This window comes from Camelus bactrianus, chromosome 9, assembly GCF_048773025.1.
Source record: "Camelus bactrianus isolate YW-2024 breed Bactrian camel chromosome 9, ASM4877302v1, whole genome shotgun sequence".
NCBI classification, from domain to species: domain Eukaryota; kingdom Metazoa; phylum Chordata; class Mammalia; order Artiodactyla; family Camelidae; genus Camelus; species Camelus bactrianus.
The window spans coordinates 65,001,431-65,028,075 of NC_133547.1; the positions used below are offsets into that span (position 1 = coordinate 65,001,431).

At 35.0% G+C, this 26,645-nt stretch overlaps 1 pseudogene; it reads left to right on the forward strand.

Annotated features, from left to right (window-relative positions):
• Positions 1–275: 275 nt before the first annotated feature.
• On the forward strand, positions 276–4,345 carry LOC105065285 (DNA replication licensing factor MCM5 pseudogene; annotated as a pseudogene).
• Positions 4,346–26,645: the final 22,300 nt, after the last annotated feature.

The window sequence follows — 26,645 nt, forward strand, 5'->3', positions numbered from 1 at the left end:
TTCAGTGGTAGAGTGTGCACTTAGCATGCCCAAGGCCCTGGGTCCAATCCCCAGTACCTCCATAAAAAATAAAAATAAAGAGCAGTCTTCTGAAAAAAATCATCACTTGTTTGTGAGATTAGTGAAAAACACATACACACATGCACACAAGCGTGTGCATCAGGAATAACAGAAAACATCTGAACTTGGCGAAGTAACCAAAAGAAGAACACAGAATGTATTTCCAAATCCAATAGATTCAGAAAATGCATCCATGGGACCTCTCTCTGAGACCCATGGCCTGTATTGCCATGCGAAAGTTTTTGATAGAATTTAAAGAGCCCCTACTTTTTCCTCAGCTCACTGCAGCTACATGGCAAGCAGTACGTACCCTAGTAGAGGGGAGTAGGCATTAATCAAATAATAAAATACATTTATGCACAATCTCAATGACAACAAAAAAATAAATAAATATATTTTAAGTCAGCAATCATTAAGATGAACACCTTTATTATCACCACAAGGAAGCAGTGCTTGGCATTAGAAGAATGTGAAGTGTAAAACATGTAGGTGAGACCTAGTCAGAGAGGTAAGGGAAAACTTCTCTGAGGATCTGATTGATGTTCAGTCAGATTTGAAGTGAGCAGAAGCTGACTCATTGAAGAGAGAAGAGCAAGATCTATGAAAATAAAATGCATTTGTAAATACCATTGTTCAGTAGTTACGTGGAATTTGAGGTGTGGTGTTTCTGAAATGGGGAAAAAGAAAAAGGGAGCTGCTGTGGTTGAGTTTGGAATAGCAGGAAGGCTTAGCTCCTCTTGTTCTTAGTGTTTTTCCTGTGTATCTTCTTCATTTTGAACTCTCTTTACATTGCTTTTAGTTGTTTCTAGTGTCATTTTAACATCCAGCTTTTGGAATTTTTTCCTCTCTATTTTAGTACTGCTACCTTTCTATTATTCCTTGTTGCTATATGGTTGCCCACTTTTCATCTCATTTTGAGTTTTATCATCAAAGACTTCAAATGCTCAATAATTTTCAAGAGTGTCAAAAAGCATTTTCTGAAATTTTTGTTTCTGTGCAGGGTTAATTTTTGAAATGAAAATCTCACTGGCAACTTAAAATCGTTAATATTGAAAATATATGCATCGTTTTCCTTTGCTTCTCGTGGGCTTTTCTTTCCATTTCCTGTCCTCCAACTTTTTTTTTTTTTTTTTTTAGTATTTTTGCATACATCCTAAATTAACTTTTTGACTTGTTATTCTCCTTTGAGCAACCCTGAGGGACATTTTACCATTTGTATTAATTGTTATGTCTAAGATGTGGTGCTACTATTGTTCTCATGCATCCTTAGTGTTCTCCACTCTAAAATTATCGGTACACTTAGACATAAGGTCAGAGATTTTTCAGAGAGAAGCTTTCTAAATTTTGTTTCTTGTTTCTTTTTAATGTGAAAATTTACTGAGTATTTCTCTATGATTTTTTAAAGTCTTCTCAACAGATGTAAAATATAACTTCTCTTTTCCTATAACTAACAGGGTTATTCTAAAAATTAGCTGTATGGTGTTGAGGAAGAAATATCATTAGACAGAGTAGTGAGTGGTAAACTAAATATCCAAATGAGAATAATATCTCTCACTCTCTGTCTCTCATACACACACACACACCCCTTTCATTGATTTAAAATGTGTTGCTGTATATATGTGTTCGTGTGGGGGTATATGGATGTTAGTTAACTCATTAACTATTTTTTTTTTAAATCAGGGTTTTTTTCTTTTTTTAACTTTAATAACAGTATTTTTGAGGAATGAAAGAGTTACATATTGATAAAATCAAATTATATATCATGGTTGTTAGGTTTTCTGTTATTATTAAAAACTCTTCCTTCAAAATAAGACTGAAATAAATGTCACATTTCCTTAGTCATTTAAGGTTTAATATTCCTTTAATCTTATGTTTACTGGAATGCAACTTTCTCCCTAAAAATCCTAACTAGTTGTTTCAATTGCACTTATTAAAAAATACATTCTCTTGTGCTGACTTAAAAATGTTGGCATTACCATATTCTGAATTCAGTATATCATGGATTTGGGTTAATAGATGTGTTACGTTGACAGCTAATTCTATTTCTATACCAAGACCAAAGTATGCATGTGTGTGTAAGTATGTGTGTTCTCAAGTGTATGTTTTGTAGCTTTATTACACATACATGGTAAGGCTCTTCCCTCTATATTATCCTTTTTGCCCTACCACCAATAGTATATCTGTCTATTTTGTTTTTACCAAATGGACCTATCAGTTTGTTAGAGAAATACCTTTAGGGCATTTTTATTAGGTTTTCTTTGAATTCATGTGTTAAACTGAAAATGCCTTATATCTTTGTAATCATGTGCCTTTCTACCATTAATTCGAGCCCACTTCCATGACTCTGGCAACAGAAAATACGTGAATGAGCCATGGAAGATAATGTCCCATAGCCGATAGCCCAAGTAAGAAAGGAGGAAAACCAACTCGGGCAAAGTCAAGTTGTGGAGGAAATGGATTAGATTAATATGTCATTTTTGTAGTAAACATAGTGAATACTTTTTTGTTAGAGATTGAATTTGGACTTTAAGGAGAATCAATCAAATACTGTTTCTTTTTACTTATAGAGCAGTTGTTTTACTCAAAGATTAATGAGAATTGAAATCAAAGTAAAAAACAGGGATCTAGATCTGGTTATTGAACAGAGTCTGATGGAGATCTATAAGACTGCTTGGGGAGAAGGCAAATGAAAATTATTAAATGGGCAATTTCTGGTTAGGTTGGAGAAAAAACTTTTTGTGGAGCTGTGGATCTAGGAATCTTTGAGCCCAACTGTCATGTGTGCAAATAATAAGAAAGCTTCTCATATAAGTTTATCTTTGTGAAAATTATATACAAATGGCTTCACTTTGGAGATGACTTACTCATGTAATATTTTATATGAAATAATGCCTGTAATGTATTTATATATTATAAAGCATAGCATTGAAGTGAAAACACCCCCGACATAAGAACTATACATTGTTAATATCTTTGCACGTATCTCTGTGTGTTAGATTCTATTTGGCCACATGGGAGGAAGATGTGCAAAATTGTACATTATTTTTCCCTCCTCCAAACCTGTTTTTCATCTTCTATATTCCTCTTAATGTGTATCATCCACCTAATCATGTAAAAGATCATCTTAATTTCTTATTTTGTTTCATCCCCTACCTACTCTCTGGGATAAGGGATGAAGTAGGGAATCTGTCATTTATTCTTCTTATCTCTAAAACTTGGTAATTGCATCATGTGAGACTTTTTTTAAGGGACATACGTATTACTAAAATTGATGAGTTTGACGAGATGCCAGAAGACGACGGCATGGCAGCCCACAAGGCTGTGGAGCAGCAGACCATCCCTATAGCCAAGGTCAGCATCACCACTACCCTCAACTCCTACTGCTCTGTCCTGGCTGCTGCCATCTTGGTGTCTGGCTGCCTGGAGGAGATGAAGAGGGTGGACAACAACTTCATGCTCACTATCCTGCCACACTTTGACATGATCTTCATTGTCAAGGTGAGCACAATGAGGAGAGGGAGGTGATGCTGGCCAACCATGTTATCCTTCTGCACGTGAGTGCACTGACTCAGACCCAGGCCATGGAGGTGAGATCGACCTGGCCAAGCTGCGGACATTCATCACCTACTGCTGAGCGAAGTGTGGCCCCAGCTGTTGACAGAGGCCGCAGAGAAGCTGAAGAAGCAGTGCATCATCATGCGGAGAGGGGCTCGTTGGCATCACCCTACGACCGTGGGAGGCCATTGACTGCATCACCAAGGCCCTCAGCAAGGTGAAGCTGCAGCCCTTCAACACAGAGGCAGACACAGAGGAGTCTCTGAGGCTCTTCCAAGTGTCCACGCTTGCCACTGCCTTGTTAGGCACACTGTCAGAAGTGGAGGGCTTCAGCAGCCAAGTGGACCGGGAGTTGCTGAGCCATATGGAGAAGCAGCTCAAACACCTCCTTGCCATTGGCTCCCAGGTGCTGGAGCACAACATCCTCCAGGACTTGGAGCAGAAAATACTCTGGAGCAGGCCATCCACAAGGTCCTGCAGCTCATGATGCAGCAGTGCAAGGTTCTCCACAGCCTCAGATGAGCTGCACCAGCCCTCCTACCGTGCCTTCTGCAGCAAGAATGCCTGTCACCTCTGCCTCGTCACACTCCCTCCTTGAACTTCCCACGTGCTGTGAACCCAGGGACCCCCAGCTGACTTGCCTTGTTGCCTCTGGCATCTGCCTTGGCCACAGGTCCAAGAAATGTGCTTTTGGAGCTTATTGAAATAATAAAGCTGTGGTGTGTTTTGGGGGGAAAAAATAACAGCATGGGATGGCATTTCAAAGGCAATCCCTACATTTATTTCTGAAGTTGAGAAACAATGTTATAAAGAGAATTTTCAGTGAAGTTAAAGCTGTGAGTGGACTCAATGGAATGAAAATAAAGCAAGTAGAATGAGGCATGAAGATTATGTCCAGGAACTGAAATAGAAACATAAGGAGAAAGATGAAAAGAATCAAGGAGTTCGAAAAGATATATCCATGACAACAAATGTATTTTGGATACACATGTTAAATGCCGTTAATAATGGGCAGGATGCTATCTCAATGAGTGGTGTAAGTTAAGTGTGAAGTACTTGTTGGAAACCCAGGTGGAAATAGATAGAAAGCAGTTAAAAATCAAATCTGAGACTTAAAAAACTGGCCAAGACTAGATAGCATAGGTTTCAGACTCTCCTGAGTGCAAATAATAATGTAAACACTACAAATGAATGAATTTATGCAAGATTTAATATTTAAACTGAGATAAAAAGAAAGTAAGGAAACATCTACACGTCAATAATGAAAAAAAGAGTAACAGCTATAGAATAAATACATTTTAGAGCACAGCTAAAAATGTACAGATTTGAGATTGTTAAAAAAAAAAAAGACCACTATAAAAAATAAAGACAACTTAGTGTAAAAATTATAAGCATGAGAATTGAGAGGATACAACTGAAAAAAAAAAACAAAACTTGGGTTCTCTTTAACATTTGATTGGACATTAGTTGATTGAGGGATGTGAAGATGGGAGGTGGAGATTAAACTCTTGTAACAAACATCTTTCAGTTTTAAAGAGTAACATCCCAGCAACCCAGTATTATCTCCTAACTTCAAGGCTGAATTTTCTAGATTATAAAATATTTCATTTTTAAAGGAAGTAACAATGGTCAAAGTGGATTGTCTCATATGATCTCACAATTTATAGTATGTATTATTAACTGCATACCATGTATCATAAAGATTTTAGTATTAATCTGCTAAACTTTAAAAATAAACTTTTAATTTTAGAAAGTTTTAGATGTTTTGAAAGTTTGCCATTGTAATATAGAGTGTTCTCACAAATGTCACACCTAATATCCCTTATTATTAACATTGTATATTACAATGGCAAGTTTGTTACAATTAATGAGCTAATATAGATATATTAAGTAGAGTCCATACTTTATTCAGATTTTCTTAGTTTTTAACCTAATGTCCTATATTTCTGTTCTAGGATCTCATCTAGCATATAACATTGCACTTACTTATAATGCACCTTAAACTCCTTTGGGTTGTGACAGTTTCTCAGACTTTCCTTCTTGTTGGCCTTAAGTTTTGGAGAGAACTGGTCAGGTGTTTTACAGAATGTCCTTCAGTTGGGATTTGTCTGATGTTTTCCTCATGATTAGACTGGGACTATGAGTTTGGGGCGGAATATCAGGGGTAAATGCCATTTTAATCACATATCAAGGACTCGTATCAACGTGATGATTTATTACCTGATTGATGTTAACCTTGATCATCAGGCTGAGGAAGTATGTTAGGCATTTCCACTCTAGTTTCTCCTTTTCTCTGCTTGTTCATTTTGTAGTCTTTGCGAAGAAGTCATTATGTGCAGGCGACATTTAAGGACTGGGGTTATGTTCCACCTCCCAAGGGCAGAGTATCTATAAGTTATTTGAAGTTCTTCTGTACAGGATATTTGTCTTTTCTCTCCCATGTATTAATCTATTCAATGATTTATTTATATCAGTAAGAACTCATTATTTATTTTTATTGAAGTATAGTTGATTTACAATGTTGTGTTAGTTTCTGGTATACAGCAGTGATTCAGTTTTATATATGTATACATATACATATTCTTTTTCATATTCCTTTCTGCTATGGCTTATTACAGGATATTGAATATTGTTCCCTGTGCTGTACAGTAGGCCCTTGTTGTTAATCTGTTTAATATATGGTAGTTTGTATCATGGACTCATTGATTTTTATTTTATGCTTTGGGTTATAATACATTTCTACTTTATTTGTCAAATTATTCTAGCTTTTGCCCAATGGGAACACTTTCATTTGGCTCCTGTTTCCCTTTGAAATATTACCATTATTGAAGGTTTTTTTTTTTTAGCACTTGTTACATTTTCTTACTACAAGATGCTTCAAGCTTGCCTTGTATAATTCCGTTCATGTGCTAGAATCAACAGCTTCTCCAAGGAGCCCTTTTTTCTTTTGTCAGAGAATGATATTTGAAACAAACTTCTGGGTGCTACGTGTGGTTATTACTACTGTAATATCAATGCTTTTAGGCCCTTGCAACTGATAGAACAGGCTGATAGGGCAATATGTGTGTTTATAGAACTGTGTGTATATATATATATCTCTAACTATTTCTGTATATGCACATCTATGACTCTATTAAGTAAAACACTACTTCATACTGATACCTCCAATTTAAATCTATTACTGCATGGATCATTCTAACCTCCTCCTGTTTACAACTAACCTCCCACTCCAACAATGAGGAATCTGCTACCACCACTGGACATTTATTTACATAAATGTTCATTTCCAGTATATATATAGGGCAGTATCACAATTGTTAACCTATAGCCTTATGGTAATCCATTTTATCAGCTACAGCATAGTGCTTATGTCGTTTCTTTTGCCTTTAATCTTAAGATTCCACTCATTTCCAGTTACTTAGGTAAGCATCCTTTTCCCTCCACGTCCTGTATTGAGATTACTTCATATATTTTTAATATGGTTAGGTTGTTTTACCATATTCTGTATTCCATCCAATTGTTCCATTACCATTTGTTGAAATAACTATAATTTTTCTATTAATTGGACTATGCTTCTTAGTCAAACAGCACATTGACTATATATATGTAGGTCTGTTTCTGAGGTCTCTATTCTGTTTTACTGATATTGTTTCACTGTATTTTCTAGGTTACAGTCATTTTATAGTATATTTTAAAAGTGTGAGTCCTTCAAATTTCTTCTGCTTTTTCTCCTCCCCTTCCTCCTCTTCCCTTTTCATTTTCTTCAATGTTTTGTAGGTTATTCTACGTCTTCCGTCTTTCCTTATAAATTTTTTAATTATATTGTAAAGATTTACAACAGTCTTTTAAATCTCATTCTTTAGTGCAGTTGTGTCCCTAGACTGTCACCTTCACAAGCAGTTCTTACATTTTTATCCACCATTGTTGAGACAGGAAGACTCCTGCCGACTGTAATAGTAGAAAGACCTTCTCCCAGTTGGGAAGAGTCTGTGTTGAAGTCTCTTCCCTAGAGAATACCCCTTTGCTATAGAGAATGCTCAAGGAATATTTCACAATGTTTACTCTTCCTTTCTCCTTGCCAAAATCACAGGAGATCTTTCTTTGACTCCTCACTGAGAACCTGGTAGGGTTCATGGAGGTAACTCCCAGGAAAATTTGGGGGTCCCTAAGACTGCTTCTCGCAACAGTTTCTCACTCTCACTCAGGTCCACTCTCTGCCTGTAACAACTAGTCAAAATTATCATTTAAGTGGTCTAATTAGTTTCTGGTTCCAGTGGCATTTGCTCTAAGTAGTTTGATCTCTACCCTGACTCCTTGGGTTCACCTGTCTCTCCAGGATTCAGGATGCTAGTTTGTGCAACATTCTTATTTCTGTGGTCAGTCTAAAAAAAGTCACTGATTTCTAGTTTGTTCAGCCTGTTCTTATTTTGAGGACAGGAGTGACGACTGCCAGCTCTTCACATGTTGGAGCTGAAACCAGAAGTATCAAGATTGCTGACTTTTCAAATAATGGTACTATTGGTCCACCACCAGTTTAATGAACACAAACAGAACTTGGATTTGACAGTGAAGAGAATTAATTGTGTTTGCACTATCTTATGGCTCAGAAATCTCTTAACTTCTCATACAGTATTTGGAAATTTAATTGATACCTTGCTCAGAGGAATGAACAAGAAGTCTGACCCCAGGGCTTTATCGTGGTAATTAAACTATTCAAGTGGAATTAATGGAGTAGAATTAAACTACTTCATAGACAAATATTTTGTGGAAATGTATTTAATAAGGAATATTTTGTCAACTAAGAATGCCATGTGGTGGGCATGTTTTTGTTTGTGTGTTTATTGTTGTTTATACTGGCAGTTCAGCATCCCTTTAACTTCTTTGTTTATGGGATTTCTCTTGCATGTGGGCAAAGTAAAAGTTCCCTTTTCTTGCCTAATCAGAACCCAAGTATTATCATGGTGTAGCTCAAGGATGAAAAGATGTCCTAAGCCTGCCCAAAGATAGTCTACCTCAGAAGTGTGGATTGTGCTGTTTACAAAGGGGTGCTTTCTTCCATTTAGCAATAGTAGACAGGAAGAATAAAAGCCTGCACCTTTGAGGTGGGAAACATTCTTGCTTCTTCAAAGGAAAGTCTTCCCTGTGAGTCAAGCCATGGCAGAGAAAAGCAGAAATGAACGATAGAGCAAGACAAATCCTAATGACTGAACAAGCAGGATCTGGCCTTGAAGAAGCTCCAAAATTTTAGCTATACGAATCCATGAAGTCTCCCTCTGTGTATAAGTAAATTTGAGTTAGATTTTTGTGACTAATGTATAGTCTCATTTATACCAGTCTCTGGATCTTGGAGACAGTCTTCTAAAATTAATTTTGTTTTACAAAATTGTCTTTAAAATAATGAAAAACAAACAAACAAACGGAGACACTGCCTGGACTGAATGGGATTCCTTATATAGGTGATCACTGTAAGACTTTTGCCATCCAAAACTTTCTTAAAATGACATAATTAAAACACTAACTTGGAAATATATATGCAACTCCATGTTTACTGCAGCATCATTGTCAACAGCCAAGATGAGAAATAGTCTAAATGTCTATTGATGGATGAATGTTAGAATTGTGAGAAATTTATTTGTTTATTTACCTATTTTCTATCTATTTATTTATCTTTCCCTCCATCATTGGTTTCCCTGTTTATCGGCAAAGCCCTTACCTGAATGTCTATTATTACTTTTTGAACATTGTTCTTGCTCCTCTATCAAAAGGGTCTTCTCTATTTTTTTAAATTTTCATTCTGTCAGCTTTATTGAAGTGTAATTGACATACAATAAATTACACATATTTAAAATGTACAATCTGATAAGTTTTGGCACCTGTGAAACTGTCACCACGATCAAAATTACAAATGTATCTATCACTTCCAAGAATTTCTTCAAGCCCCTTGGTAATCCCTCCCTCCCCACATCCTCAGAGAACTACTTATCTGTTTTCAGTTACAATGGATTAGTCTGAATTTTCTAAAATCTTAAATGAGGATGCAACATGTGCTAAGTATTATGATTTATCTTATTATTGCATTAAACCAATCCTACAAGACATGTATTAATATCCCCCTTTGAGGATGATACACTGGAGCTCAGTAGGTTAAGAACCTTACCCAAGGTGTTAACAAGTGAGCTGAGCCAAGATCAAAGCTTTGTTTGCTGACCGCTTTCATGGTGTCATGTTAGGGTATCATTTTCATTTTAACATTAAATATGGGGTGTCAATGGCCCAGAGCTATTTGTGCTGAGAATGAAAATGTTTTGTATGACCTAAATAAATTTTTTGTATACTGATTAAGAACTAACTGAGACTTCGGTCAACTACTGTGGGTTCTGGGTAATTGACAACTTACTCCTCTGCATCACTTACAGTGGCCACAGGAAACAAATGAACCACTCAAACTAGTATTAATGGAGAGAAGTCTAACAAAGGACTATTCATAAACGTATGGGTGGAGGGAAACACAAAAAAAATAGGAGAAAAAACCAAGACTGGTGAAAACAGATACATGACTACTGTAAGGCCTGAAGAATTGGGGGAGAGGGTGTAGATACCAGGGACCTAGAACCTGAGATGTGTCACAGAGAGAGTGGCCTGCAGAGGAACAGTGACGTCTGGATGAGGGACACAGCCTGGACAGTCTTATACATTTACTGTTTTCCCTCTCTCCACACCTGCCAGTGCTTCCACTCATCCAAACACAAACCAAAGCAACATGTCAAAGGAGTCGGCAGGTACAGTTCTTTGATTCAGCCTGTCAGGGCAGAGAGCAGTGGAGAGAAGGGAGGAGAGTTGACATGGAAGAACAGTGGGTGATATCCAGCAGAGCCACCACTTCTTTGTTGAAAACCATGCCTAAAGTAATGATGTGTTGCTCAGTTTGTCTTTCCATCATTTTGAAGTGTATTACACACATACTACACACACGCACACATGCACTTTGGTGCACCCTATAATGATGTTAACATTCCATTTTAAAACCTGAGGATTGATACAAGGGATAAACATACTCCCAGAGAGAATTCAATTTTCACTTTTATAGAAACCACATTCAGTGTTAATTCATGTGTTTAAGAACTCATAAAAACAAAACAAAATGTTGCCAAAATTTTATAAGCAGGGATATATATACATAGACTGAAAGACATAAATATATATATACATAAACATTATATGTAGATAGATATAGATATAAATATAGGTATAGATTTGTGCAAAATTTTAATTGTCTTCCTTTTATGATTTTTCTTAGGTATCCATTTCTTTAAGTGCATTATAAATATTAAACAACAGTGTAACAAGCTGACCATTAATTTTTTATCTGACATTTGCTAGGTACAATTTAAAATTTTGATTCACTCATGAAACATATTCAAAGTCTAATATGTACCAGACATTATGCTATGTATTGATTTATTTCTTCAAAAGAAAAAAAAAGTAAAGTGGATATTTTTTAGGTTTAGTAGCCAAGGGTGGAAAGACACAGTATCGGCCTGTGTCTACTAAAGTGGATTGATGGACAAACCTAGCGACAATATTAAAGTGGATTGATGGACAAACCAGGAAATAAAAGTAAAAAACCTTTTCCAAATTGAAATAGCTAACCCTAACCTAGTCATGATTTGTCTGTGGGCTTTTTCTATAGAAATTCAATAGTTCTAGTCCTTGAGCCATTCACACTTCCTTTAGAGAAACTCTGTTTGGCTGTAAAAGTAAGAAGATGTTAAAGGTGATGAGCTAGCATCTATAAAATCACAGTTTACCTCCTCAGAAGTGAGTCAAGAAAGCATGGAGTAGGAAATCTATGTCAAAGGACTGCAGCTTACAGTGGTGTTGGTGGCAGGCTAGGTCATGTCAGACAGCACATCTCCGGAAACAACAGCTGTCAAACACTGGGTTAAAACAAAAACAAACAAACAGAACAGGAAGCCCAGCACCTGAAAAATGTTGCAGAATTTCTGGGCCAATCTTGAGAAGAAAGTCTGTAATTAGAAAGGCATACAGAACATAAGAGCACCAAAGCCCCGTACGACCTAAAGTGTTCATCACAGACACTTGTCTCTTGGTTCTGTGGTCCGTCTGAGCCAGTTAGAGGTTAGGACTCAAGGCCTGAACAGGGGACGGGCTTACAGGAGAATCATCCTGTGTGGTTCTGAGGTCTTAAAGACTGTGTTCTCAGAGTGAGAAGAAGCCAGATCTGTAACTGACTCCTCCCATCCTTGGGGTGTGGTGCTTTTATCTGTCCTGAGAGCTCATTTCCTTGATGGTCCTGGGACCCTCCCTCATTGAACAAGGTTGGTAGCACTTCCAAGTGGAAGGAACCTTAAGTGCCCCTAGGTACTTGGTAGAAACAAACAGAAAAGCTCTCTAGAGAAAGACATATCAATCTAACCTTCTAGCAACACGCCAAAATTAATGTCATTGGACAATGGCAAGCAAGCAGGCAACAATTGTAAGGCTTATGACTAAAAAAAAAAAAAGGAAAAAAATTTATGCCCAAACTAAGCAAATTAAAGCTTGTACATCTATATTATTAACAGAAAAATGGAAGGCAAGGCAGTATCTGTTACAGAGATAAAGGTAGCCAGTACTTGAAAATGATAAATTGTGAATTTAAAAATCACCATTTTAACTACTTTCTTCTATTTAGTAATATGGCCTCAAAATATATAAACAAAAATGGATAGAAGTGCCAAAATTTGAAATTCTATGGGCAGATTTTAACACGATATTTGAAAAATCAGTATAAAAACTTGACAAAATATTATAAGTAATATAAAACGTTTTTTGAAGTATTGACCGACCATTGGCAAAAAATTGACCGTGTATTTGGTCATAAAGCAATTCCCAGTTTACAGTTTGTCAATAGTACAATTTAGTCAAAATTCACATGTAAAAATAAAACTAACATTGCTTTGTGTTAGTAATTTAGAAATTTACTGCTTAATAATCTAAGTGAAAACAGTGAGTAAATAAAAAATAGTTTATATTCTGACTTGAGTAGTAAAGAGAATAACATCAAAAAATTAAGTTTTACTGAAAACAGTACTTACAGCAAAATTTAAAGCCTTCTCTGTATATTACAAAAAGGAAAGAAAAAAATAAAACTAATGAACTAAGCATCAGAAAAAAATTGTGAAAGAATAGAAAAATAATTTCAAAGTATGTATAAGCCAAAAAAATATTAAAGAGGAGAGCACAATTAAATGGAACTGAAAGTAAAATATATAGAGGATTTAAAGATCAACTGTAAATTAGTCTTTGGAAAGCCTAATAATATTGACAAACCTGTAATAAAACTTACCCAGAAATTTTAAAATGGCAGATGGCCACGAACAGAAGTCATTGCTACAGATCAGTAGTTTATGAATACTTAATAATATAATAACACTGACAATTTTATGTTGTTAAATTTGAAAATATAGATGAAATGGACATATTCCATATATGGAATTGATATTTCATTAAGTTTTTTGACTCTGCTATTTTCAACAAATGATGTTAGATCAAATATGTATATACAATTCCATGTGTACCTACCATGTATCTAAAAATTCATATGTGTGTATATATATATATTCAATATGTTCACACCTTCTATATAAAATGTATATATACATATATATATACATATGCATATCCATACATAAAAGAAAAATTGAATCATGATTACAATATACCAAACACAAAAACACAATTCCAGATAAATTGTTAATCTAAATTTGAAAGACTAAGAAGCAAAAAAATAAATAAATAGGTAAATAAACCTTCCAAACAAAACATAGGGGATTATCTTTAGAATCTTGGGGTAAGAAAGGTGTAATTAAATAGAACCCCAAATTTTTAATCATAGAATAAAATATTAATGCATTCAACTAAATTAAGAAATTTGAAAATATCAAAGAATATTAGATTGAGAGATACTCTCAAAATAAATATTTATACTTTTAATACATGCCAAGATAGTGAAGACCGAAGACAGAGGGAAGTTTCAGTTTGAGAACCTAAATGATACGACAAATGCATCTTGTGACCTTCAACTTGATAACAGACCAGATTCTTTTTCTTTTGTAATAAAGGCAGTAACTGGCCAATTGGCCAAATCTGAATAAGGCATGTAGGTTGGATGCTAATACTATATCAGTATTAATTTCCTGATTTTGAAAATCCTGTGGTTGTGTAAGAAGATGTCCTTATTATTGGAAAATATACTCTGAATTTCTTAGAGATAAAGGGACATTGTATATGTATTTTCAAGTGATTCATAAAAAATACATGTGCATGAATATGTTGGGAGGGAGAGAGAAAAAACAGGGGAATGGAGGAAGGGAAGTATACAGAAGTTCTTGATATCATTTTTGCAATATTTCTCCGTGAAATTAGTTGAAAATATTTCCAAATAAAATGTGAAAAAATTAAGAAATTATGTTCATCAAAAGGCACAATACTAAATTCTGCTATCATTCATGAGCAGAGTTAGGAATTATTTGATTTCTAATAAATATGCAGCATTATCTCATAAATTTCTCTCATTGGGGATAATAGAAAACTCTGAATTTGAAAAGAATTTTAGCCTTGCCTCACTGTTACAAGATACATGATATTCAATTTAATTATAAATAGTGACAGTAATTAGGTCAAAAATAATTTTCATACTGCAATATGGCAGTCAGTGAAGTTTTTTGAAATATTGTCTAAATATTTTATAAATAGCTTTGCTAAGAATTGCTTGTATGTAGTAATTATACTTGTCAAAAATTATTTGCTGTGCGTATATGTTCGTAAATGTGTCTATCAGAATTCAATAGAAATTTTTTGCCTGTGTAGTCTTGTAAACATGAATTACTTGTCCACTGATATCACATAACAGCCTATATTTCAGGCTTCCCTTGAAAATTTGACATCTGGCAACAGTGAGCTTTCATTTTCCATGGCAATAATTGGCTGGCTCCTGCGTTCTCTGATTAGCCTAGGTCCTTGCCTCACCATTTTGTGTATTTCACAGATATACATTTTACATACCTTCCTGCCCTTTGTAGGCATTGTAGTTTTTATGATTTTGGCTTTACTCTTTCCGTTGAGATTTCACTTATATAAGAAATCATTTTTCTTATTTTCCCCCCACAGCTAGTGAAAAGTAAAGCTCCAATCCAGGCCATGAAATGATATTATTACACACTCCAAATGAAGGGGATTTTGAGTCAGCCTGATACGAGGGGAGGGAGCTTGGCATGTCTGAATTTAAGTTCCCAGCCTGAAGGGCTGTCATTTCTGGAATCTCGGTTTTCTCATAATCAAAATGGGGATAAAAATGCATACTTTTTTGAGGATAAGGTAACCTCCTGACATACAATAAGCACTCAAAAGTAGTAATTACTTCTCTTTCTCCCTCCATACTATTCCACTGCTTTCAAATGTCCTCTTTTCCAGACACATTCCTTCTCACTAACATTTCTATATTTCATGTAAGAAAAAAACATTGTATTTATTTAGTTCTATAAGAATCTAATAAATAGAACTATTACTAAAATATAAATATCAAATATAAATAGAATTAGATAATTACTACAAGCTTCCTGTGAACTTACAATAATATGCATTTACATGGCTTTGGAAATTAAACCTAAAAATCTGAGTGTAGTAGAGTGAGCTCAGAATGCCCACTTTGTAATACCCACAATCCATGTCATATCTGGGGCCTGATCTTGTCCTGTCACAATTGCTGTGATGCTCTAGTCTCAGAGGAAATTGTGAGTGTGATACTGGTGGAACCTTGTCCTTCTGATCGATGGAAGAGAGCACATTCTCCTTCTTATACATCATCATACTGGCTTACAGGCTAATCCGTTCTTTGGTTTAGTAGGAGCAACTCTTAGAAACAGTAGACTCAGTCCTGCATCTTACATGAGAGCAGGTGACCTTGTCTTGTATTCATTTGAATCCACAGTCCAAACATGGTTCCTGGGATATAGTTGACTCTCAATAATTATCCATTGAATGGATGAAAGCATTGATTATTGTAGAATATCCATTTTACAAGCAGTTGACATAGTTTTGATTGCAAGTATCAGAAAACACCAATGCAACAGGCACCAACAATAAACAGTTATTAGCTCGCATAATGGTGACTTTAAAGAATGAGAGCCTGGTTCAAATGTTAGTTTACCTCATAGGTTTTCAAGAACCCATGATGTTCTGTCCTTAATACCGGGACTTTCTTCACTGGTCCTCTCTCTCTATAGTAAGCACTTGTTGCAGTGGTTTCATAAGTCACATCCAACATTTCAGTAACCAGAAGTGGAAGAGTGACCTCCTCTGTCTGGTGTCTATTTTTAAGAAAAATGAAATCCTTTACTACAAGCCCACATCTATGCCTTGACATATATCTCATTGGCCAACATTGGACTATATAATCAGCCCTACTAGCAAAGAGAAAGGGATTTTTCCATGATCAGTTTATTGATTGATTGATTGATTGAATAGTCAGTTTGCTATGTTGTTAATTTCTGGTGTACAGCATAGTGGTTCAGCTACACTTATACATATACATTCTTTTTCATTATAAACTGTTAGAAGGTATGGAATATAGTTCTTTGTGCTATACAGTAGGACCTTTTTGTTTATTTGATATATAGTAGTTAGTATCTGCAAATCCTGAGCTCCCAATTTGTCCCTCCCTACATCCTTTTCCCCCTGGTAACCATAAGTTTGTTTTCTATGTATGTTACTCTGTTTCTGTTTTGTAAACAAGTCATTTGTGTCTTTTTTTTTTTTTTTTTTTTTTTTGATTCACCATATAAGTGATATCATCTGGTACTTTTCTTTCTCTTTCTGGCTTACTTCACATAGTATGACAATCTCCAGATCCATCCATGTTGCTGCAAATGGCATTATTTTATTCTTTTTTTATGGCTCAGTAGTGTTCCATTGTATATGTATACCACAATTTCTTTATCCAGTCATTTGTCAATGTACATTTAGGTACCTTCCATGCTGCTATGAACATTGGGGTGCATGTGCCTTTTTGAATTAGAGTTTCCTCTGGATATATGCCCAGAAGTGGGATTGCTGGGTCATATAGTAAGTCTATTTTTAGTTTTTTTAAGGAATCTCCATACTGTTTTCCATAATGGCTGCGCCAAACTACATTCCCACCAACAGTGTAGGAGGGTTCCCTTTTCTCCGCACCCTCTCTAGCATTTATTATTAGTGGACTTTTCAATGATGGCCACTCTGACAGGTGTGTGGTGATACCTTATTGTAGTTTTGATTTTGATTTGCATTAACGATATTGAGCATTTTTTCATGTGCTTATTAACCATTTGTATGTCTTCATTGGAGAGATGTTTGTTTCAGTCTTCTGCCCATTTTTTGATTGGGGTGTTTGTTTTTTGTTATCAAGTTGTAGGAGCTGTTGTATATTCTGGAAATTAAGCCCTTGTCAGTCACACCATTTGTAAGTGTTTTCTCTGATTCCGTAGGTTGTCTTTTTGTCTTGCTTATAGTTTCCTTTGCTGTGCAGAAGCTTATAACTTTACCTAGGTCCCATTTGTTTATTTTTGCTTTTATTTCTGTTCCTTTGGTAGACTGCCCTAGGGGAACGTTGCTGAGATTTAGGCCAGAGAATGTTTTGCCTGTTTTCTCCTCGGAATTTTAGAGTCTTGTCTTATGTTTAAGTCTTTAAGCCATTTTGAGTTTACTTTTGTGTTTGGTGTGAGGGAGTGTTCTAACTTCATTGATTTACATTTGACTATCCAGCTTTCCCAACACCACTTGCTGAAGAGACTGTCTTTTCTCCATTGTATATTCTTGCCTCCTTTGTCGAAGATTAATTGACTGTACATGTGTGGGTGTATTTCTGGGCTCTCTATTCTGTTCCACTGATCTATATGTTTGTTTTTGTGCCAATACCACACTGTTTTGATTACTGTAGCTCTGTGGTATTGTTTAGAAGTCTTGGAGGGTTATGCTTCCAGCTTTGTACTTTTTCTTCAGTATTGCTTTGGCTATTCTGGGTCTTTTGTAATTCCATATAAATTTTAGGATTATTTGCTCCAGTTATGTGAAAAATGTCATGGGTAATTTGATAGGGAATGCATTAAATCTGTAGATTGCTTTGGGTAGTATGGCCATTTTAACAATATTAATTAGTCTAATCCAAGAGCATGGGTATCTTTTCATTTTTTTAAATCCTCTTTAATTTTCTTAATCAATGTTTTATAGTTCTCCAGATACAAGTCTTTCAACTCCTTGGTCAGGTGTATTCCTAAGCATTTTGGGTTTTTGATGCAATTTTTTAAGGAGTTGTTTTTGTTTCTGTTTTTTTTTTTGGGGGGGGGGGTTTAAACTTTCCTTTTCTGATATTTCATTGTTAGCATAAAGAAATGCAACTGATTTCTGTAGGTTAATCTTGTATACTGAATAATCAGTTTAGAAGGTTTAGATCAGTTCTGAATTAAAGATGAGGTTAGTTCACCTTATCTGGGATAAGAGGAAGGCACAGGATGTCTTAATAATACTGGAATTTTGTTAATAAGGAAAAAAGGGAGTGGGCATCAATATATTAATCAGAAAGCAGATTAATATTTCTTAAAATATAATTTCTCAGAAAAGTAGATTATTTTGTTCAAGTATTTAAACAGTGGGTTCCAAAGGTTGTGTTTATAAACTATAGTATAATATTTTCTCTCTATCCAGTTTTTTTGACTTATAACTTCTTATAGTAAGTACCAGAAAATATACTTCTAAACAAAGTATACAGGGGTAGCCTTGTATTGCACTAGTCACAGGTATCAGTTGCAGCTGTTTCCTAAGAAGACAAGATATTTAATGTACTTAAGGCCTTCTAGCACTGCCATGTATTGTTTACTCAGTTTACCATAATAGCTCCCCATTTTTATAGATGAGGAAATTGAATATTAAAAAGCTTATTTACTTTTCAAGGTTATATAGCTGATAATGATTGAGTTAGATTTTAAGATTTGAATGGTCTAGCTCTGAAGCCTAAGGTCAGCTGCTTCTAAATGAAACAGATATGTACAAGAAAATTCTTTCTGTCCACTGTGAAGTTATTTCAAAAGGAAATAGTAGTCAAAAGAATTGCAGATAAGGGACATTAACATTTCAGCAATTTTCATCTATTCAATGAATATTTCTTCAGAATCTATTCTGTATCCAAAACACTGAAAAATAAAACCTCAACTGTATATTTTCTTCTTTTGTGAAGTTGTGGAATATATTCTTTTTAAAGCTAGCAATCATTCCAATGTAGATGAATCAGTGGGAAATGCTGAAAGAGAATATGAAGACAATCATGGGCAAAGTTCATCATAATGTCATGGAGTAAATTTTATCTGGTAAGCTTCATGAAAGTACAAAATAGAATTCTAAATTAAAACTTAGAACTTAATATAGTATGTATCAGTCCATCTATCTATCTAAATTATGTCATGTTTTCCCTCAACATTCTTTTTTAAAGTTTACACTTTTTTTCTAGATCTTGTGATTTTTTTTTAATCGAAGTGTCTTCATTTAAAGTCTCTGAAAAAATAATATAAATTATTTTTAAAGATAAATAACATACTAAATGGAGATATTAGCTACCAAAAATTTGTTTGGTTCCATAAAATATAAAAATTACTGTTCAAAAATTAGTATGGAGAAAAATAATCAGAGGACATTTAGATAAAGGAAGAAGTAATTTACAGAAAGGAAAAATTCCTCTGGGATATTTAACATATAAATAAGTTTAATCAGGAGAATGTAATGACAACAATGATTATATGTATATATATATATTATATATGCATTTATAGTTAACAACAAATGCCTGTATATATACATGTAAATATATATTTATAAATACATATAAATATATACATTTGATTGCATATATGTATGTATATATACCATTAGATTGGCAAACAATAGACTATCAAAATTGATTATTCAGACAAATAGAAGATGAAATGAACTGTCTTGCAGTGCTGAAGGGAGTTTACATATTGACTATTCGGCCTGACATGTTAAGTAGGAATTTGACAGTATCTAATAATAACACATATATAATCCCTACTAATGAGAAATTCCATCTTTGAGTATATGCATGCAGCATATACTCAAACTGCAGCATTGTATAGGCCAAAAAGAAAAAAATATAAGAACAATATAAATACCTTTGTATAGAGGATAATTCAATGACATGTAGTATATTGAGGAAATAAATTTTGAAAAATGGTTCTGATGGCTGGCAGCTGGTTGCTGACAGCTAGGAGTTGACAGGTCAGCAGTATTTCCTACTGAACATAAAGAATTTTCACAGAATATGAACAGTATTCAAGCAGGCCAGTATGTAACCATGATGGAACAACAGAGAGAGAAGGTCACTCTGAAATCACCATTGAAACAAGACACAACAGAATACTATGCAGCCACACACACACACACACACAAATCTAAGCATCCTTATATTTTGATTAACTGACTTGTTATTTCTTGAAATAAAATTCTATAAACTCTAGGGACATAGTGAAAATTCTAGCTCCACTTTAATCCTCCCAACTCCTGTATAAAAAATAATAATAAAATTTGCCCAATCACTTGATTGCCCTTTTTATTTTGACTGTACCCAAATTCAAAACTGGTCACTGATCTCCTAATCCTTTCCCAAAGACTCTTCACACAAGACAGGCCGACTCCCCCCTCATCACCACTGTAGTGCTATGTGTTTACTTTAATCATGGCACTTCTCACACAGTTGTTATGACATTTTTGTGTTTCTATACCTGCTTCTGTTCAAGACTTTGAGTTTCTAGAGGGAACAGACCCTGTGTTGGTTTGGCATTTTGTGTCCAGCACAATGACCAGCACATAAGGTCAAAAAACATTTTACTGACTGAGTGAACAAAAGAATGAATTCATCAATGCATTAGTAAACAAATAAATACAATCTCTGAGAAGCAATCTACATTTCATTTTATGTGTACAATGTTGTATATAAAGAAGATAACATCATAAACTAAAGACTAAGGAAACGTAATGTTTGTTTTTTTACATTTCCTATAATCGTCTCATATTTTATCCTTCCTTAATCCTACAGAAGGAAGAGTAGAATGAGAAATAAAAGGAAGAGAAATTATCTGTTTATCAATTTTCAAACATGTAGCTTCTATTTGCAACTTTCAGTGCCCTATTTTGAAAGTTGTGTGCACGGTAGTGTATTAATTTTGGGGATTATGAAACCCTGGAGCTTGATGTGTTGAAACAGAAGAGGGTTTTAATTCTAGGGGAACCATCTCTAAATTTTGACATGAAATAAATTTTCTTGCATCGACCCTGTGCTAATGAAGATCAGAATGTTCTCTTAGTATGATCAGAGCTACTCCCACATTGATTACATCTTGGCGAGTTGAGAGAAAATGGAAAAGCAAAAGCATTGATTTTGAAGAAACTTCTTGTCTTGCAAACCACATATTACCCTAATAGATTTACTCTTAATCTTTTAATAAACTGAAACAGTTAGTGATTTCTGCAAATTGTGCCTCAGTCTAATCTCACAGAAGACTCTACAGTTCTGCAGTGGATTAGAAAAGTCTCCCATCTTTCAATATTTGTCTTTATGCCTTTCAGCAGCTGAATTTAATTCTTATTATCCTCAACGACAGGGCAATTTCAGATGATGAAATTTCTCATGTGAAACCTACACCTTTCAAATAATAATTCACAACTCCAGATTGGATTTGTGTGTGAGTGTGTGTGCGTGCACTCACAGCTCACCTGAAGATGACAGTCTGATCTGCAAACATATAATTCATGTCATAGATTTAGATGTTTTTAGATATAAGAAAGGAAGCATCATTGTTTGCAAAGAAAGATTGAATTCACATTATCCTCGGGTTCATAGTAAATAAATGAAGTGGCAAAAGTTAAAAAAAAAATAAACTACAGAAACAAATAAGCAAAAAACAACCTCACATTCTAATCAATGTGATGAGTCAATAGTGTTAGTTGAGTCTGAAGATCCCTCTTGCCCTTACCCCCGCTCATATGTACATTATATCTTAGTTTACTATATTGTTTTCCTATTTGATTTACCCATGTGAAATTTCACCTGTACATCTATTCATTCTCATCATTTCTATCAGAGTGATCTTTCTAAAACAGTATTTAGGATAAAAGAAAACAAACACATAATTGCCTGCTTAAATCTAACATGTTAGAGCTCTTAGCTGTGTATCAGGCACTGTTTTAGATGTCATGACTTACCTGGTTTTTGATTGTCATGAGTCCTATGTAGATATGGCTTTCCCCTCTTAACAAATGAGAAATCTGAGTTTCAGAAAAGTTGAGAAGGTTTATATAAAATCTAGAACAAGGTTCCTCGACAGCAGTATTATTGACATTTTAGGTCAATTATTTGTTGTGCACTGTGCACTGTAGGATGTTTAGCAGCTTCCCTGACCTCAGATGAGAAAGCCATAGGTGTATCCAGAAATTGAGAACTAGCCCCTGGGAAAACTGATGGAAGTGCAATTGAGGCAGCTAAGTACCTCTGGTCTATACACGTGTGTCTTTCATAATAACGTAATCCACATAGTTTAATGGCCTAGTGGATGCATCCTTTATCATTCCCAAATATTCATTAATTCACTTACTCAGTTTCAGGATATGTTGAAGAACTTGGGCTCAAGTGCCAGCCTGCCTGAGTTTTTATCCCAGCTCTACCGTTAATTGGTTTTATGAATTGGAGACGTTCTCAACCCCTCTCGGCTTTACATCCCTCATCTGGATTTGGAAATGATAATCATACATAAATCATAGGTCTGTTAAAAAGACCAAGTAAAGTTTTCTATGTAAAGATCTTAGAAACAGTGCTATTCTGGATTGTTGGCTATGGAGATCAGGATGGAGAGTCTGGAAGTTTTCCATCAAGCCACTGTTTTTTCTGTTCATACGCCTGACTAACCATGTCAAAGAGCAGAAAACAAGCCCAGTAAAGTAAGCCCACTGCAGTCAGGATATCAGGAAGCCCCCTTCCTGCCTACAACCCCTTTAACAGAACTTCTTCCTCAAACATACCTTCACTACAATCCCTGGTCACCATACAGTCTGCCATAATCACTCTTTTTCTCATTATTGTAATCACATTCTTATCACTGATAAGGTTGTCCAGAGTTGTCAAATTCCAGGAGATAGAGAACAGAGATCTACAGTCATATATTCTCTTGAAAATCCTCAGTAATGTCTTATTCTACACTGACTGCAGTGTGAACCATTTCCCGTAAGGCTATTTCATTCATGTGAGTACATGTGCTGGTCTCCCCCTGCTCCTGGTAGGTCTTTTACTTTTCCTGGAACTAACTATCCTCTCTTTACATGTCTTATTTTTTGCATTGTATTTTATTGTGGTAAGAACAGTTAACATGAGATCCACCCCCTAAACAACATTTTAAGTGTACAATGCAGTATTATTGGTACGATGCTGGATAACTTACTCATCTCGCTTAACTGAAACTTTATGCTCATTGATTAGTAACTCCCCACTCCCGCTTACTTCCAGACCCTGGCAGCCAGCCATTGCACTCTTTGATTCTATGAATTTGATAATTTTGGATATCTCATATAAAGGGAATTACGCAGTATTTTTCTGTGACTGGCTTATTTCACTTAAGTGTCCTCAAGGTTCATCAATGTTGTTGCAAACTGCAGAATTCCCTTCTTCAGGCTGAATAATATCCCATTGTATACTTATACCACTTTTTTTTTTACCTGTTTATCTGCTGATAGACATTCAGGTTGTTTCCACATCTTGGCCATCGTGAATAGTGCTGCAGTCAACATGAGTGTGCTAATATCTCTCCCTTATTTGTTTGGAATGGTGATACATGTTTATCTACAGTTTAAATGTAGAACTGAGATTAATATAATAAAAGAAACTCATACATGCTTATACTGAAGTGTCATGGAAACCTTCCAGAGTACATGATACCTGAACTTAGACCTGAAAAGAACAGTAGATCTTAGGGGAAAAGAAAAAAAAAGCCAGTGGGAAAATGTACTAGCAAGAGAAAGCCAAATAAAATACTATACACATGGTTCTAGAGGTAAACCAAAGTAATGCATAGTCAAGAACTTGCAGCAAATACAATGTACAGACATTTGTAAAATGCATAAATGTTCTGCAATTTGATATGTAAGAATTTCATGGTTGGAAAAATGTCTGGTTTAGGTACTGACCTATCTGAAATAGTCCACCCCCAACCCTCCCCACCTCCATTCTTTGCTCTTTATATGGCCAGCTCCATTTCATCCTTCAGTTGTTAGGTCAAAACTTAACCTTCCCAGGAAGTTCTTCCCTAACTACTTCATCCTAGTATACCAATCGCTAATAAATGTTATGGAGAAAAAATTTTTGTTTAACTAGGAACTCTTCCAACGAGAACTTTTGACTTTTCATTGTTTGCTTCCCAGGTAGTAAATGGAAGTTTCCTGAGCGTGGAGGACATCTGTTTTGTTCACCCTTGCATTGTCATGCTTAGAATATCATCGGCACTCAGCTGGGGCTCAAAAAATTGGTGCTGAATGAATGAATGAATGAATGAAAGTTGTCCATTGTAGTGTCACTCACCAGTTGCATTCCAGCAGCCTGAGCCCTTGTGAACAGCTGTATAGTAGGCACATTACCCTTGTTAGAAAGAGGGTGGTGGAAAGGACTTTCTTTCAATAAGTTTTTTTTTTTTTAATTTACTTAGCCAAGAACCTGGCTTTTATACCCTTTTATACCCAGTGCCAAGAATATGTGGATATCAGGCTAAGAGACTCTATAGGGGCTTAATTGGGAATTCTCTCCTATTTCTGGAGGCTAAAAAAGAAGAGCTACCCAGTCTCCTAGCTAGCAGGGTTAGGAACAAACATGCATTTTTACCAACAACAAAAAATGTTAATACACTTGATTTGCATTGAAACAGACATAAAAGTTTTCTGAAAATCAGTTATCATCTTTTAGGGGATTGGGAATGCTGTCTACTTTAATTTTAAGACAGCTGACATCAAGCAAATTACATCCAGAGGGAAGTGTTAATTCTGTTCTAAGCATGGGTGGGAAGCAAAATTTAATTCTTTGCTATGAAGGACACTTAGGCTGCACTAATTTGCTCAGTTTCATGGGTCTCATTTTGCTCTAATTAGTATTAGGGGTGAGAAATAAGAGCATATGAAACACATCTCACTATGGGTTCAGATTTCTAAAGGTCTAATATGGTAAAGTATACAATTTGCAATGTATTTTTAGTTACTCACAATAATTTGAAAGCTCCATGAATACAGTACAACAATGGATTTTTCCTCAGCTAAAAACCAGCTAAAGTCCAGCTCATATATTTGCCATTTTCATTTTTGACCCCTTTCTGCAGTTGTGGGTCCATAAAGTCATAGTTTTGTTGAATTCATTTTCTATTATGCTTCCTAGTACAATGTTTTGACCATGTCTGATTATATAGCTCAATTGGAGTGGAGAAAATTACCCAGTAATTTAGAAAAGAATTCCCTTTCAAAGCCTGCAGGAATCTGCTCTTCAATTTAGAAAGAAATTTACAGAATCAGGTTGTTTGTATGAGTTGTAAGTATTGTTTAGTGTTTTGACCCAGGGTTGCTTGATATATCATTCAGCCAAATATAATTTTATGTCTGTCTCTTTTGTCTTTTCTCTGTGATAAGAATTCAGATGAACTCAAAGTATCTTCCCTGCCATTGAGTTTTGCACACCCCTCTCTCTCTAGTTTTACTATACATTACCAGTATATATATATATTTTTCAAGCCATAACTATAATAAATAAGGCTCCCATTTAACCTTGATTAAAATAAGAGAAGGGTGAATTTTCTTCTACTTTCTTACAAGTATAAGACATTTCCATTTTTAGAAAAAAGAAATAACATATGCATTTTAATTTTTTAATAACCTATGTTGATTACATATGCATTTTAGTTTTTTAATAACCTATGTTGATTGGAAATGCCCAAAGGTGTTTGTGAAACTGAGCTTTCATGAGATCAGTCTTTCTTCCATTTATGTCCTAAACTTCATCTTCATTGCAAATTGCCTGACCCTTGTGGAAAACTGCTATTGGGCACACATATGAAGAGGTTAATTACTACTTTATATCTTACATTTTTCTCTATTTTAAAGCATCCTGTTTTTTTCTCTGTTACTCAGTGAGGATGTGTTAGATTTCTTCCTTCAATTGTTGAGAGTGATTTTGGTTCTCTATATACTTTAAAAATAGAACTTTCATATAACATAATCACATTTGGGCTTTTGCCATGCTCCCAAAATCAACTTTTTAACATGAAATGCTATGTACTTTGTGTTCACAAATATCTATTACATGAATTCTGCCTAGTGAGGAGATCAGGCAGGTACATGAGCCAAATGAAATGTGAAAATCCAGTATAGGAGTGGGTATCAGGCACAGCAAACAGGGATAAATTAGGAACAGGTAGATCTTGGACTCAGTAAAACCTATCTAGAGAAAGATATCGAAAGTTAGAACTTAAAATGGCACTCAAAGGAAGGAAAGACATTTTGGAAGGAAAACATACTATATGTAAAACTATGAAACCATGGAAGATATATGATTCATTTCAGGAACTACAAGTTTTTAATATTTTAGGATCTGAGGGCTCATGGAGGAATGAAAGTATCAAATTTGAGAGTGAGGACCAAAAAAGGGCATGGGTCATAAAATTTCCAGTTCTTATCAATCTGTATCCACAGAGTAGACCCACAAAAGGAAGGGGCTGGGAAGAGATAAATTGGGAGTTCAAGATTTGTAGATACTAACTGCTATATATAAAACAGATAAACAACAAGTTTCTTATGTATAGCACAAGGAACCATATTCAATATCTTGTAGTAACCTATAATGAAAAAGAATATGAAAATGAATATATATATCTATATGTATGACTGAAACATTATGCTGTACA